Here is a 17,279-nt window from a genome sequence, read left to right as displayed (position 1 = left end):
CCTTGAGCTTTTTGTGCTCAAAACTAGAGCTCTACCACTTGAGCCACAGCTCTAGTTCCAGTTTTTTTTTTCCAGTCACAGGCTTGAGCTCAGGGCCTGAGCACTGTCCTTGGACTTTCTCAAGGCTAGAGCTCTACCACTTGAGTCTCAGGACCACTTTCAGGTTTTTTCTATATATGTGGTACCAAGAAATTGAACCTGGGTCTTCGTGCATGCTAGGCAAGAACTTTACCACTAGGTCAAGCTCCTGACCCCTATTTCCAGTTTTTTAAAATTTATAGTTAATTGGACATAAGACTCTCATAGACTTTTCTGCCTGGGCTGGCTTCAAACCACTGTCCTCAGATCTTATCCCCCTGCGAAGCTAGGATTTCAGGCCAGAGCCACCAGTGTCTGTATGTCATGGTTCTTTTAAAATTCACAACTTTGATGAGGGTTTAAAGTTATAATCAATTATCAAGAGAAGGAAGTGAAGTAAAGACACTGGGTCTATGCTTCCCCCAGCTAACTGGGCTTTGATTCCCCCCGATTCCTTCCCATTTCATCTTGTTTTCTTTGTGTATAAACAACACTTTTGTTAGGTTGAATTTCACACACCTTATGTAGTTTTGGCCTATGTAAGCTTTGTGCTAGTTGTATTCATGGCTGCTGGTCTTTGAGATGAAAGTTTACCAACAGTCCTCTGGCTCTCCAGTGAAGACTCCTCATTTGGCCTGTTGCGGGGTGGTTTCTTTGTTTCTCATGACTGACTTTCCTTACAACAAAAATCCCTGTGACCAAAACATTGTTAGTTTTCAATAGTATGGGAATCCTGTCTTACATCAAGGTACACAGAACATCTCTAGTCTTCAATGATTGCTGAGGCATCCTGGACCTCTGAGGGCTATTTTTGGAAAAGTCACTATCTTCTCCTAAGTAGCGTCATGAGTTCTATGTAAGCCTTAGTCATTACTTAAATGTTTAAGAATAACAGAGGGAGAAAAGAGAGGAGGGCATAGAGGAATAGGATTATGGTAGATTGGGTGAATTTGTTCAAAGTGCATTATGATTCTGTATGGAAATATTACAATAAAATCCTCATATTGAAAATATATGTTAAATAAAAAGAGTAATAGGGGGTGAAGATGATCACAGTGCATTCTATGTATATATAGAAACATCACAATAAAACCCCACATTATACAATTAATATGTGCTGGAGAAATGTAAAAAATGAAGACCCATAGACTGCAGCAGAGGGCTGAGACATAGTGAGAAGTATGCTTTTCATCCTAATCATGAACTTTGTTGGAAGAATATAATGGTTGTTCTGTTGTATATAATAGTGTTCTGACACATGGGTAGAGCAAATTGATGGTAAAATGAGAAAGTACCTTTACCTATTTCATAGATGGTGGTCAGTATTCAGTAAAATAATCTACAATGGTCATCGCAGTGTTTATCACACAGAAAGTTTTATGAATGCTATTTTTACTATTGGAGAGTAATGGGCAGTTGTGTATAATGAAGGAGTTGTCAGGAAGTAGGGGAATGGATTGTGGTGAAGGATGAAACAGCATCTATACTAAGGCAGAAGAGCAGAGGAAAGAATCCCTTAGTTACATCAAACTAGGGAAAAAATGGTTAAATCCCCAGTTCTAGTCACAAACAGCCACAAAACTCTAAAATTTAACAATAATATGACCCAGGAGAAAACAGCTTTTGGGATTTCTTAAGGGTTGGCCAGTGACAGCTCCAGGTGTAGAAATCCTGGCTTTGAGTTTGCTGTTACTTAACTGTTATTCAACACTGTTTATGTCCATCAGGCTATTTGCAATGATGAAACAAAGATAGTTTTTGTCTGTATGAGAGGAGCTCACAGTCAGAGCCTTGAGTTGCTGAAATATAATGTCATATGGACCAGAGGAAGGGCAATGTTTTACAAATTTAAATTGAAAGGACGTTTACATGGTGACTCACTTCTCCTTGACATTATATTGTCAAGTTCATGGTGCATTCAATGTTTCTTTTCCTAGAAAAGTTACATGTAATGTGATTTTCCCCATTATGAGAGAAATATGGCTTCTCTTCTGTGCAATCTCTCCCAGATGCTTTCTATTATCTTATGTTCTAACCTTATAGAGACCTATTTCTCAGTAAACTTTCAAATAGGAATAGCAGTAACTTGTTTTTTATGAGCTACTATGTTTTCAAAGGAGTTATGCTTGCTTTTAGAGGTTTCCTTAAAGAAAAAAAATTGTACTTAAGTAGGTATAGGAGCATCTATCTTTTCTATTCATGGCTAATGGTAAGCACAAGGAAGCCTAGTGAATGGGTTTTCCCAACTTTGGAGACTGGCCATTGTATCTTTTCTCTAAAAATTAAAAACATTTTCATTTATACTTCTAGATATACTGTAACATTGCAATTTTCTTGGTCCCTTTTAAAATATCAGAATAGAATATGTTTTAAATGACAGTTGTTTTGTAGTTCATCCTCATGCTCTCCTCCATCATACCCATCAACTTTCCTAGTTCTAGTGTCATGTATGTACATTGAGTAATATGACTGTACTCACCACTTCTCTTTCCATTTATTCTCTCCTCCACTAGCTTCCAACCCTCCAAGCAAGACATACTTCACTTTCCTGATACTAAATCAATTCCCTTTATAAATGATTATAGCTTCATTTCCACTACAACATCAACGCATCAACGTGAGGAAAGAAGAAAATTCTAACTAGGATAATACTGTTTTTATCTCATATTATTCTTCCTCCTCCCTTTTCTCCTCCTCATTCTTCCCCCTTCTCTTCCTCTTTTGTAGTTATACAAGTATGCATTAATTCCAGAAGCCCGGTTAGGAATACAACATATCTTGATCACCTCTTTCCCTACCCTGAAGTTACACAGTTCAAGTTTTGCATAGTGTACATTGAATATAATGACTGCGTTTACTCACTCTTTCTCTAGTCACTTGTGTACAATAGTAAATGATATTGGGTAGATGAAATACAGTTCCATATACTACATTTTAAAATCTTCCAATTATGAAAGTATATGTTCCTTGAATGAAACGAGGAAATTAGAGAACCAAAAGAAGGCATTGACGATGAATAGTCTCCACTCACTGAATTTTGTAAATCTGTTGAGAATTTGGTATGACTTTCCAGAGAAATGGACATGATAAAGAGCCACATCTTTTACTTTTTACACTTCATTGCTAGTTTGTATGTTGAGCTATCACTTCCCCATTTGAAGATATTAATCCATTGTTTTCTACCTTCTATTTTTTTTGCTTTGAGAAGGCTGCAGGGGGCCATGACATATCAGGAAAATGAACCAGTTAGTTAAATTTTTACTGGAATTATTCTAGATATCACAGCTTTTTTGTCAAATGATTACTACTTGGATTCCTGAAATCTTAAAGTAATACCTTAGTAAAGGACATATAATTTAAGGCAAAACACTGGGTCCACAGAGAACAAGGGTGGTTTGGTTCTAATGAAAAGCTCTGGACACGTGGAGGTATCAAGGATTTTGTTACCCTGGGGTTAAGAGATTTGAAAGTGTTTAAGATGGATAAAATCAGGAGATGGTGTGTGTAAAAGGAAGTGAAAAGAAAATACTACCTATCTTGCTAAGTCCAGGACAGTGTGTAAACTGAGATTTGTGTGTTGGTTCAGTTTTGTGGCTATTGAAATGGCTGGTTTTGTTGTTGGTACCATTAAAAACACCCCAATGATTTTTATTTTTACTTCAGTCATTGCTGCCATAACATCACTTTCTTGATAACTTTGGTGTTTTTATCTATATGACAGTTATCTGAGTCTGAGATTGCTATTTTTGAGACTTGCCTTGGTAAAGTAAGATTGCTTTTCTTTTCCTTTTCCTCCTCCCCCTTTTTTTTATCTTCTTCTTATCTAGTAACCTATAAACATTAGAGACAATTGGTTCTTGGTGGGATTGGTTATAATTATTGTGGTCTAGGCTTACTGAAAACATAGGAAAACTAAGTTTGATTTTCAAAACCTGTCATTTGCCAAACCAGATTCTTTATTTGTTTGTTGTTTGGTTTTTTCTCTCAAAGACCTATTCAAAGCCTTTGCAGATTTTCAGCATCTTAAAGGAAAAGATAGATACAGGTAGGCCTTTTCCAGGCTCCCTATTCTCTTTTTAATTTTAATTTTAATTTTTTGCCAGTCCTGGGGCTTAAACTCAGGGCTTGAGCACTGTCTGTGGGCTTTTTTTTCAAGGCCAGTGGTCTACCATTTGAGCTACAGCACCACTTCCAGCTTTTTTCTATGTGTGTGGCTCTTTGTGCTTGCTAGGCAAGCACTCTAACACTAGGCCAAACTCTCAGCCCCTCGGGCACCCTATGATTATACTTTAACATCTAAAAAAGTTTGCTGCTTTGCTATTTTAGTTTAATTTCAGAATCTGTCATTTTCAGTATTAATTATTTTAAATTTCCCTGTCATCTCAACTATCTACCTTAACTTGTTTTCATTAAATTATGTGTTGGTGAAGATTCACATACAGTTCTTTCTAGATATAACTTTCCAAGTTTCCTTGTTCATTTCTCCTGGCTAATTAGAACAGTGGCTTAGCTGGGAAGGTGGTGTTTGCTGCAAGGCATCATGATACCTGCTGTAAGGCTGAGTCACTTAACCTAGCTGAAAAAATCTCAATGGGCTTTGTTGCTTAAGCTGTTAAAAAATGTTCTCTTTTACTCTTTGGGTAAAGAAGTTCCAGATTTTTGAGCTCTGAAAAATCCTTTGTTCTTCCAGACTTTCCCCATTCTCTTTTTGAAACCAGTGAAAATCCTTGCCTGAGCCTGTGTCTTTCATGTAATACCTTCCTGGAGGAGGGAATCATAGCTAACATACGTGGTCTTTCTCTTTCCAACCACTGCCCCAGAACTACAAACTCAGTAAGCAGTGGCTTACCTTCAAACTATCTTCAAGTGCTATTCTTTTTTTCATATAATTTTATTGAAATTAATAGAAGGGTTACGTTATATTCACCAGATAGAAGGTGCATTACTTCACAAACATTGATACCCTTTCTCATGTCTTGGTCCCATTTCCCTCCCCCCACTCCCACCCCTCATCTTGTTTTCCCCCCTTCCCTATCCTATTTCAATTCAAGTGCTATTCTTGTCCTTACAGGGGTCTGCATTTTTCTAGACTCTCATATATGTTTATATGAACACCAAATTAACCTCACAAAGTTCATTTAGTTTCATTTTGTTATAATAGAATCCCACTTCAGAATAATAAGCTCTGTGTAAATTAAGAGGCAGCAAACAAATTCTTAAATCAGAATGGCTCAGTTCAATTTAGTTTATACCTTGTTTATCCAAAATCTAATGGGTAAGCTTTTAACAGAAAGCTTTCTACATTATTAAGGGAGCTGATTTTTTTTCAGCTAGTCTTAATGGCATGCACTGAAGTTATACTGGGTCCTTTGTAACTGGTTGACCAAAAGGAGGGGGAAAAAACCGGAACTACCTATGGATAGGAGATTCTGATGAACTCCAACAACTGGAATTCAGTCACATGACCTCACCTCATGGCATAGGAGGTTGGTAAATGTCATTTAACTGTGTGCCCAGAAGGAAATGGAAAATGTGTGAACATGTACTAGTACCTGCCTTTTGTAGAGTAAAACCTCAGCTTTCACTAACATTCAACCAGTTTCCTTTCTGGTCTGAATGAAGGAGAGATTTAGTATCTATTTGCTACTTAAATAGGCTTTCAACCAATACACTGTGCTTGAGCTACCCATACTTCCAGAATTATGTTCCTGAACCTTTTTACATTGGGAATTTCACAGTGTGCTTGGCTTTGTTATAGCTTTATCCAATTGCCGATTCAGGATTTAGTTTTCTCAAGTCTGATACATGATTATCGCACATTCTTTTGTTTGTCTTGTTATTGTGAGGTTGTACCTGTGAGATACAGTCACCTATCCAAGATCAAAGAGTGGACTTGGAATCACAAAGTACAGTTGAAAGTGAGATTTTGATGGTTAATGTTGACATTGCATGATTGGGTGTCTGGTGGGAAGACACAGTCAGAGCAGTCACAACAAACATTGTATCCTTCTACTACACAGGCAGAATACTTCCCTCACTGGCAGACTACTCTCTGCAATCTCTTCAGTGGTTGCCTAAGATGTATTATTTTCCACTGGGTAATTCTAATAGACATGCCTATTGGGGCTGGTTGAGTTTTAGAAGCAAGCCTTGGTGGTTTCCACTGTCCTTGTTCTCTCGTGGAGAGAAGTCTTTTTCTGAGTTTGTGCTTTTCTGGCATCTGTGTCAATTTTACTTACATTCTTATTTTATTGTGGTCCATTCTTCCCCCTGACAGTTGGGTCCATTATGGTGTCCTATTTGCCAATTTTGGTTTGTGTAGGGACCTTCCTGGTATACAAACTTCATGGTTACCACTATGAACTCAGGGTCAAATCTGGTACCTCCTTTGCTTTAAAAATAAGCCACCACCAATTATTTTTGCAGCCATGTACAACAAAGTCCCCCATAAGTAATTATGAGAGAAGTAACTAGGAAAGAGCAGTCTTCCATGTGTTTTATCTACTTTCTCCTCCTTTCCCTCAATACTTAGATAATTGTCTTGGATCCAACTTTGTACTTTTAGAAGTGTGGCTAAATACATTTTGAAATATTACTAACATAGGTATGACCTAATAAAAATTAGACTTGCTATTTGTCATGCAGTTTAGAGGGATTATCCATGTATTATTATATTAGGGAAAAACCAAGCTGGATCATAGTTAAGGTAATACAAATAGATTTTATAAGAATTGTCACAATGGAGAAAAAAGACCTCAGGATAGAATGAGACACATGAGAATTTACAGCTAAGAAAAGTGTAAGCCAAGCTGAGCACGGGTGGCTCATGCCTGTAATCCTAGCTACTCAGGAGGTTGAGATCTGAATATCATGCTTTGAAGCCAGCCCAGGCAAGAAAACCCATGAAACTCTTATCTTTAATTAACTACCAGAAAACTAGAAGTGGTACTGTGGCTTGAAGTGGTAGAGCACTGGTCTTGAACAGAAAAGCTCAGGTACAGCATCTAGGCCCCGAGTTCAAGCCCTAAAACCAACAAAAGAAGAAGAAGAAAAAAAGAAGGATGTAAGCCATTGGGAGGTAAACTGTTAAGAGAAAACCTTAGTGGTCAGGGAGCATTGCAAACAGCCTGATTTGACAGGATTATTGATGACGACAGGCCAGGGTACCACAATCAGATATGGAAGGTGGGACAGGAGGAATTTGATTGGATATTGAAGAGGATCCAATATCAAAGATGATTCCTTCTAAAAGGAATTATTAGGATTGTTGGTGCAGGACAAAGTTGGATACTGAAGTTCCATGGATGAATCCTAGGTAAAATAACATTTAGAGGAACCTAAAAAAGTGTTAAAGGAGACAGCACGGTCAATTGTTAAATAACTAAAGATGATGATGATGATGATGATGATGATGATGATGATGATGATGCTGGTGTGTGTGTGTGTGTGTGTGTGTGTGTGTGTGTGTGTGTGTGTGTGTGTAACTATTACAAGCACTGTTACATAAATCTAGTTTGTTACCATTTGTTACCTGTTTGGGAAAAGAAGAATTAAATGGAAGGATGAAGCCTGTCTAATAAAAACAACCTTTTTAAAGCCTGGCACCAGTGGCTTATACCTGTGACCCTAGCTTCTTAGGAGGCTATTGTGGTTTGAAGCCAGATTGGAAAAAAAGTGCATGGACTCCTATCTCTAATACACTGCTCAGAAAAAGCCAGAAGTAGAGCTGTGGCTCAAGTGATAGAGCATTAACTTTGAGCACAAAGAGGCTCAGGGACACTCCCCAGGCATTAAGTTCAAGCTCCAGGACCTGGGGGTGGGGGAACCAAGCAAACAAACAAAAGAAAAACCCTAAAACTGTCTGAAAAAAGTAGTGCATAAAGGCATGATTTGGTATATTTTCAATTGCACAAAATTTATGATATGTATATGCAGGTGCTGTATATATTTCTATTTAATAGGTCCTCCAAGTATATTAAACATTGTATGGTATGTTAAAGATGGTCATAGACTTCTTGAAACTTCTATCAAAGTTGAGGTTATAGAAAATGTGCACTGGATCTGAGTGAAGCCTTGTTATCTGATCAACAGAACACCAAATATATTGTCACTTTCCAATTTTGAGCCTGAAGGGAATGATAGATAGCATTTCCCTTTCTCTTTCGAAATACTTGTTTCCAGAGACTAGAATTACTGGTCAAGAAGTCTGACAACCCAACAATTCTAGAGGATGGAACACTAAACGAAATGACGTGAGCGTGCAGATATGTGATTGAAGAAGCTGTCCAGAGAGTGAAAGTATTTCTAAAGACATGTTGAAAGATATTTAGAAAATGTTACTTGAACTATCTCAAAGTTAGCATTTCAACCATTCACTTTCTCACTCTTGTTTTCAAGAGAGACAGGATAGTATAGTAGCTGAAGTATGAGTGTTGGCTGGACTACTTGAATTCAAATATCATATAAGTCATTTATTAGCTATTTGGGGATGAAATTGTGGATATCAAGTGATCTAGTCCATTCAAAGAGCTTACCAAAATGTCTGGTAAATGTTATTACTTTTAGAAACAAATACCTTGTGTAGGTTCTTTTGCCTGAGCACGAGAAAAGAAGTCACCAAGAATAGCAATATGCATGTATATTACCCTTGACTCAATAAATAAATTCTGTGCAAATAGATCCATTATAAAACTTAAGGCAGTAGGAATAAAAATCTCACTCATAGCTGTTTAGAGCTTTATGTTATGCCTTAAGTGTGAGCTATAAAACTGGCATGAACAAGATGGGCAAATGTAGCTCAATTCCACAATATCAGATGATCAGATGAATGCTGGAATGAGCTTCAGAAGCAGTGAGAGGGAAACCAGGGAGTCCCCACAAACTGAAGAACTTGTTGAGGACCAGGAGTGTAGCCTACAATGGAAGGGACTTAAATGTTAATATTCTTTAAGGAGTTAAGAGAGCTTTCCGAGTTCCGAGTATTTATGCGTATGTCAGAAGGCTATTGCATTTCACACAATTTTGTTTGGATTCCATCTCACCAAAGTTTTAACTCCAGTTTATTGGGAAATATTTTCTATGAAATAGGACTTAAGACAGGGAAGGTAATAAATGAGAAATATAGGATTCTCTCTATGGCTCAATTTAAAATTAAGCATTATCTGTAGATTAATTTTCCCAAAGCTGTACCAATGCAAACAAACTAAGTGGAGAGGAAATTCTCCTGATGATACAGGCCAATAAAACCCACTGTTAATGTATTTTTGGTTTGACTTCTATATACTGCCTTTTTTGCATTTATTTGAATGCACTTGTTAGCTGTACTACAGTCCTGCCTCTGGCTACACTGGAATTTCCAAATCACATAGCAATAAGATATATTTGACCCAGTTCTCAGGAACTATTAAACTACAAATGGATCATTGTTCAAGATACTCTATGTCTTTCTTTCTTTCTTGTCATGGGGCTTGAACTGGGTGCAGACCTGAGCTCTTTTACTGAAGGCTATCACTCTACCACTTCAAGCTACAATACCATGTCCAATTTTCTGGTGGTTAATTGGAGGTAAGAGACTCATAGACTTTCCTTCCTAGGTTGGCTTTGCACTGTGGTCCTCAGATCTCAATCTTCTGAGTAGCTATGATTACAGACATGAGTCATTGGCACCCAGCAATATTCTTGTGTTAAGAAGTTCAGTAAGTATGGATCTAGATGAACGATGAAGAGAATATAGCAAGTGGATATAGGAGTTCTTTCACCAGAGTAGCTTCAAATAATATCTCAATCCTGGATCATCACTTAATGGTGGAATATAACTGAGTGTTTATGTAAAACATTCTACCAAGTTTAATGAAAGATTTAAATGGCGAGAGGAATGGAAACATATTTTTGGAGGCAAATTATACATAATTATGACACAAGGCAGCATTACTGTAATATTTTATTTATTACATATATATTATTATTTAATTCTGGAATAAAATTAGGTAAAAATATCTCAGTACTGTGTTATTTTAAAAAAAGGAAATTATTGATTCTACTCAAGAGGATTAGATAAGATATTTTAGTTGAGTCCTAAGAGTGATTAGACAATCCCGTCTCTACTAATCAAAATCCTAAACAAGTATGAAAATGTATAATGTAATCAATTAGGGGTATACAAATCTATTTGAGCTTCAACATATGAAGATGGTAATAAAGCCCCAGTGTAATAATCTGTAGGAATTATGATGCTTGAAGGTGTCCCCTAGGTTTTCAGGTACAAAATTAGTGTAGCTTAACAAGCTCCAAATTGCCTTATCAAGAAAGTCAGTTTGGCAAAGGATCTGGAGACATTCCAAGAAAAAAATCATAATTAAAGGAACTTTGGAACTCACAGGATAAAACAGTATGGTTTTGTTTGTTTTTATTTTTGTTCTTGGTATCAGGCATTGGACCTAGGACTTCTCACATGCTGGATAAGAACTCTGTCCTCAGCCCAGCATATTTATTTAGTATAGGATTTTTTCAGGACTTGACAATGATGGCATACTAAATTATTTTTTTTTCTTTTCTTTCTTTTTCTTTTTCTTTTTTGGTCAGTCATGGGGCGTGAACTCTGGATCTGGGTGCTGTCACGGAACTCTTCAGCTCAAGGCTACTACCCTACCCCTTGAGCCACAGCCCCACTTCCCATTTTCTAGAAATTAATTGGAGATAAGTTTCTCATTCTTCAGTGCCCAGGCTGGCTTTGAAGTCTGATCCCCCGGTCTCTGCCTCCTGAGTAGCTAGGATTACAGGCATGAGCCACTGTGCCTGGCCCAACTTAGTTTTCTAATGTGAATTTTTGACTATGGAATGTGAAAATATTTAGAACATATTGTTTTTGTTTTAATACAGCATCATTTTTGTCAGCAAAATTGATCTTTTTTCTTGTTTCTTTTCCTCTATGATCTTATCTTTATTCTTTCCTTTTCATAATTATTTTCTCTTCTTTTTTTGAGATTTTTATTTGCATCAATTAGTTGTACCAGGGCATTTTAACATATTCATGTATGTATACAATGCTGAAAACAATCATCCACTCTGTTATTCCCCCTCCTTTCTCCCTTCATCTTCCCAGACCAGTCTCAGACAAATACTATTTTCTTATGTTCCTTGCTATTTTTATCATCGTTGTTGCCACATGAAACCTGTTGAAATTGCTTTAAGAAAGGAGGAAGAAGAAAGAAAAATGACACAAGGGGTGAAATTGATAACAAATAAGTGAAATTTTTCCTGTATAAGTAAATAGGTGATGGTGCTTCGTGCCTATAATCCTAGCTACTTAGGAGATCTGAAGATCATGATTCAAAGCCAGCCTGAGGAGGAAAGTTCATGAGCATCTTTTCTCCATTACCCACAGAAGTGGAGCTCGTGGCTCTGGTGATAGACTATTGCTCAGGGACAGTGTATTACGTAGGCCCAGGGTTCAGGCCCTAGGACTGGTATTAAAACAAAAATGTCTACCAGTCAGTTGCACTGGTAGTTCAACCCAATCATTAAAAATTTTCAAAGAATTTTAACAGAAACAACAACTCATTTTTCTCAAAATAAAGCTGATGGATGAAGGTGGGTTATGAGATGTTATAATTTTATTTTCAGTTTTTATATTTAGTAATTTTACAAATAGAAATGTAAAAAGTATTTTATATATGTTACAAATAGAAATGTAAGATTTACAAAATATGAAAGAGTAAATCTCTGAAACACTCAGATTTAGAATTATTCTCCTAACTACTTACAAATGTGAAAGGTCAGTTGTTTGTGAGAATAGGAAACATCAAAGACAATGTAATGTTTCCCACTTATGGTTATTTCCTATTCATCATTAACTCTGAAATGTCAAAAATAAAAACTAAGTTTCTTGGACAAGCAGGGGCTAAAGTGAGAATAAAAGGAATTGGAGCTTGGAGGGTGAATAACTTCCAAATATAATGTAACTGTATGTAAAGAGGGCTTAAGGAACCTTAGTGAAAGCTGTTGATCAATGAAGAATTAGAAGGGGGTAAGGAAAAACAGTGGAGAAAGTTATCCTAAACAAAACATAACATATTCAGCTATGAAATATGAACTGATACACAAGAAGAAAAAGACGGGGGAGGAAGAGAAGAGGAAAAGGAGGAAGAGGGGAAATCATCAAGTGAGGTGGAATCTCAAAGTTGTTTTGATTTGCATTTCCTTTATGGCCAGAGATGCAGAGCATTTCTTTATGTGTCTATAGGCCACTCTTATTTCCTCTTCAGAGAAGTCACTCTTTAAGTCTTTTGCCCACCTTTTAATGGAATGGCTATTTCTTTGAAGATTTGGTTGGAGAGATTCAACTTTTTCAGCTGTAGATATATTTTAGATATGAGGCCCTTGTCTGTTGTATGGTTAGTGAAGATCTTTTCCCACTCTGTGGGCTTTCTATTAAATTTGCTGGCTATGTCCTTTGCCTTACAGAAGCTCCGAAGTTTAATGCAGTCGCATTTGTCCAAACTTTCTTTGTTGTGTTTCTGGGTCTTTATTAAGTAAGTTTTTTTTATTAGAGAATTTATTAACATTGACTTTTACATCATATTTTAAATGACAAGTTTAACAAACAAGTGTTCAAGGAGGGTGCCGGGGCCAACCGGCAGCAAACCAGGGTTCGCAGATTGGGGTTCCTGAAATCGGGGGCAAGGACTAGCAAGAAATAGTAGAGAGAAAGACACACCGGGTCCGGGATGTCCACAGTCCAGGTAAAGACTGCCGAGACTGCTGCGTTTATTTTCCACTCCTGCTTCTTCCCTCCTCCAGACCCAGGAAACCTCCAGGTGTTACATTCATATGGTAATTCTCAGGTCATTTACATAGAATAGGGACAGAAAACAATAAGACAATAAAGCCATCGTCTGATGCAAGTCAAGGTACAGTTTGATTCCACTCTGGCTCCCAACAGGAGGGAATCTCTATTTACAATCACTGGGACTTAGTATTTAGAACTTAATCAAAATTAGGCTAAGGGTTTGTATGTCATAGACACATATTAATTTATGAAATAAAACATTATGTCTATAGAGTCATAGGTTTTTATGTCTATATAGTTATGTTTATATTTCCATTACCATGTCCATAGCTTTGGGTATGCAGTTATTGAGTCCTCGCTCTTGTACTCTTTGGATTTAATAGCCACATATTAAGGATACCATGCGCCTTTTGTTCCTTAGGTCTTGACTTGTCTCACTCAACATGATTTGCTCTAGATTTATCCACTTCCCTACAAATGCCATTATTTTATCTTGTCTGTTGGCTATGTAGAATTCCACTGTGTATATCTACCACATTTTCTGTATCCATTCATCTGCAGTAGGGCATCTGGATTGTTTCCATTGCTTGGCTATTGCGAATAGTACAGAGATGAACATAGCTGGCCTGGTGTCCTTATAATATCCTGGGTCATGCTGTTCAGGATAGATGCCCAGAAGTGGTATAGCGGGATCATAGGGAAGGTCTATTTTCAGTTCTTTAAGGAATCTCCACACTGCTTTCCAGAGTGGCTGAACTAGTCTACATTCCCACCAGCAGTGTAGTAGGGTTCCTTTTTCTCCACAACCCCGCCAGCAACTGTCATTGTCTGAGTTCAAAATCTTGGCCATTCTTGTGGGTATAAGGTGGTATCTTAGGGTTGTTTTTATTTGCATTTCCTTTATGATGATGAAAATTTTCTCATATGTTTTTCTGCCATTTTAATCTCTTCTTCTGATAGGTCTCTCTTTAGTTCCCTTGCCTATTTAGTGAATGGTTTATTGGGTTTTCGGGGGATTAGTTTCTTGAGTTCTCTGTAGATACTGGATAGTAAGCATTTGTCAGATGTATTGTTGGTGAATATCTTTTCCCAGTTGGTTGGCTGTCTCTCTACTTTTGCAACTATGTTTTTACCTGTACAGAAACTTTCTTTTTTTAGGTAGTCCCATTTATTGAGTCTCTCTCCTATCTGTTTTGACCCTGGGATTCTGTTCAGGAATCTTTTGCCTGTGCCTATGAGTTTCAGTGTCTCTCCTGCTTTATCATGTAGCAGTTTCACGGTTTCTGGTCTGACATTGAGGTCTTTGATCCACTTTGAGTTAATGCTTGTGCATGGCGAAAGGCTAGGGTCAATTTTTAGTTTTCTGCATATGGCTGCCCAGTTTTGCCAGCACCAATAATTGAATAGTCTGTGTTTGTTCCATTATATATCTTTGGCTCCTTTATCAAATACAAGTTGCCAATAGGTATGTGGTTCCATTTCTGGGTCTTTTATTCTGTTCCACTGATCTTCTGGGCTGTTTTGGTGCCAATACCAAGCATTTTTTGTTATTATGGCTCTATATCAGAGTTTGAAGTCTGGTATTGTAATACCACCAGCATTGCTCTTTTTGCCTAGAATTTTTTTGGCTATTCTAGGTCTTTTCTTGTTCCATATGAATCTTTGGATTATCTCTTCAATTTCCATAAAGAATGTCTTTGGGATTTTGATGGTGATTGCATTGAATTTGTATATCAATTTGGCAGTATAGCCATTTTCACTATGTTGGTTCTCCCTAGCCATGAACATGTGATGTCTTTCCATTTCCCAGTGTCCTCTTTAATTTCTTTTGTTAGGCTTTTATAGTTTTCATTGAATAATTCCTTTACATCTTTGGTTAAGTATATTCCTAAGTATTTTATTCTTTTGGGGGCTATTGCGAATGGGATCATTTTCTTGATTTGGCCTTCTGTTTGTGTATTGTTGGTGTACAAGAAGTCTACTGACTTCTGAAGATTGATTTTGTATCCTGCTACTTTGCTAAAGTGGTTTATTAATTTTAGAAGTTTGGGAGTGGAGTTTGTTGGGTCACTCAAGTAGAGGATCATGTCATCTATGAGTAGGGATAGTTTAATTTCTTCTTTCCCTATGTGGATCTCTTTGATGTCCTTTTCTTGCCTTATTGCTCTGGCTTAGGGTTCCAGCACCATATTGAAGAGAAGTGGAGAGAGTGGGCATCCCTGTCTAGTTCCTGATTTTAAGGTGAATGGTTCCAGTCTTTCACCATTTAGTATAATACTAGCTGTAGGTTTTTCATATATGGCTTTCACTATTTTGAAGAATGTACCTCTTATTCCTATTTTTTCTAGTACTTTCCACATGAATGGATGTTGTATTTTGTCAAATGCCTTCTCCGTGTCCAGAGAAATTATCATATGATTTTTATCCTTAACTCTATTGATACGATGTATTACATTGATTGATTTGCGAATGTTAAACCAGCCTTGCATCTGTGGGATGAAGCCCACTTGATCATAGTGTATGATTTTTTAAATTTGTTTCTGGATTCTGTTGGCTAATATTTTATTGAGGAGTTTTGCATCTGTGTTCATTAAAGAGATAGGTCTGCAGTTTTCTTTTTTTGTTGGGTCTTTCCCTGGTTTGGGGATGAGAGTAATATTAGCTTCATAAAATGAGTTTGGTATTGTTCTTTCTGTTTCTATTTCTCGGAAGAGTTTCAAGAGTATAGGTGTTATTTCATCTTTAAACGTCTTGTAGAATTCTGCTGTGAATCCATCTGGACCTGGGCTCTTTTTGGTTGGCATTTCCCTGATTGCTTCCACAATTTCATTGTAAGAAATTGGTTTGTTCAATTTGTTTACCTCATCGTTGTTCAGTGTGGGTAGCCTATATTTATTTAAGAAATCATCTATTTCTACTAGATTTTCTTGTTTCTTTGAATATAGGCCCTGGTAGTACCTATTCATTATGAACTGAATTTCTTGGGACTCAGTTGTTATTGTTCCCGTGGAGTCTCTAATCTTGTTTATTTGAGTCTCCCCTTTCCATTTTTTTGATTAATCTTGCCAAGGGTCTGTCTATTTTGTTGACTCAACAAAAGATTTATCAATTTTGTGTATAGTAGATCTTATTTCAATCTCTGAAATTTCTGATTTTATTTTTGTTATTTCTGTCCTTCTAGTTGTTTTAGAATTAACTTTTTCTTGCTCCTCTAGGTGTTTCAGTTTTTTTTAAGGTTATTTACGTGCTCTTTTTAATATGTGCTCCCAGTGAGATAAATTTGCCTCTTAGAACTGCCTTTGCTGTGTCCCATAAGTTCCTTTGTGATGTTTCTTGATTGTCATTACATTAAAGGAAGTTTTTAATTTCATTTCTGATCTGATTTGTTACCCACGAGTTATTCAGAAGTGTGTTGTTCAGTTTCCAAGTGATTGAATGTTTTTTGACTTTGACTGCATTGTTCAGAATTAGTGTGACTCCACTGTGGTCTGATAGAATGCATGGGATTATATCAGACCTCTTGTATCTGCTTAAGTTTTCTGTATGAACTATCATATGATCTATTTTGGCGTGTGTTCCATGTGCTGCTGAGAAAAATGTAAAAAGTTTCACCGTTGTGTGGAAGACTGTGTATACCTGTTAAGCCCAGCTGGGCTATGGTGTTGTTTAAGTCGATGGTGTCTTTGCTTAATTTTTGTTGAGTTGACCTGTCATTTGTTGAGAGTGGTGTATTGAGGTCTCCCACTATGATTGTGTTTGAGTCTATCTTGTTCTTTAATTCTAGAAGAGTTTGTTTGACGAATTTGGGTGCTCCCGTGTTGGGGGAGTAGATGTTTATAACTGTAACATTATGGGCATGGATTGTACCCTTTACTAATATATAATGGCTGTCTCTATCTTTATGTACTGATTTTACTGAGAAGTTAATTTTGTCGGAGATTAAGATTGCTACTCCTGCTTTTTTGCATGGTGCATCAGAGTGGAAAATTCGTTTCCATCCTTTCACTTGGAATTTGTTTCTGTCTTTGGCAGTGAGGTGGGTCTCTTGGAGGCAACATATGGATGGGTGGTGTTCTTAATCCAGTCTGCTGCTCTGTGTCTTTTGATTGGATTGTTCAGCCCGATCACATTTAGGGAGATTATGGAGAATGGTCAGTGTCCATTGTCGTTATTAATTTTTACTTCTACGTTTCTTTCTCTCTCTTTTTTCCTCTTTTGTGTTTAGTGAATTATAGATGTTTGCTTCTTGATGGGGGTTCTTGATGTTCTACAATTTGTTCTCAATTAATTAGTATTTTTTGTAACCCTGGTTCAGTGTGCATGTATTCATAAAGCTTCTCTTTGGAGTGAAATATTCTTGTTTCTCCCTCAAATGTAAATGCTAGTTTTGCTGCATATATCAGTCTGGGTTGGC

This window comes from Megascapheus bottae, chromosome 5, assembly GCF_031878675.1.
Source record: "Megascapheus bottae isolate mThoBot1 chromosome 5, mThoBot2.hap1, whole genome shotgun sequence".
In the NCBI taxonomy this organism is placed as follows: Eukaryota; Metazoa; Chordata; class Mammalia; order Rodentia; family Geomyidae; genus Megascapheus; species Megascapheus bottae.
Note: the sequence above shows the minus strand (reverse complement) of the source record.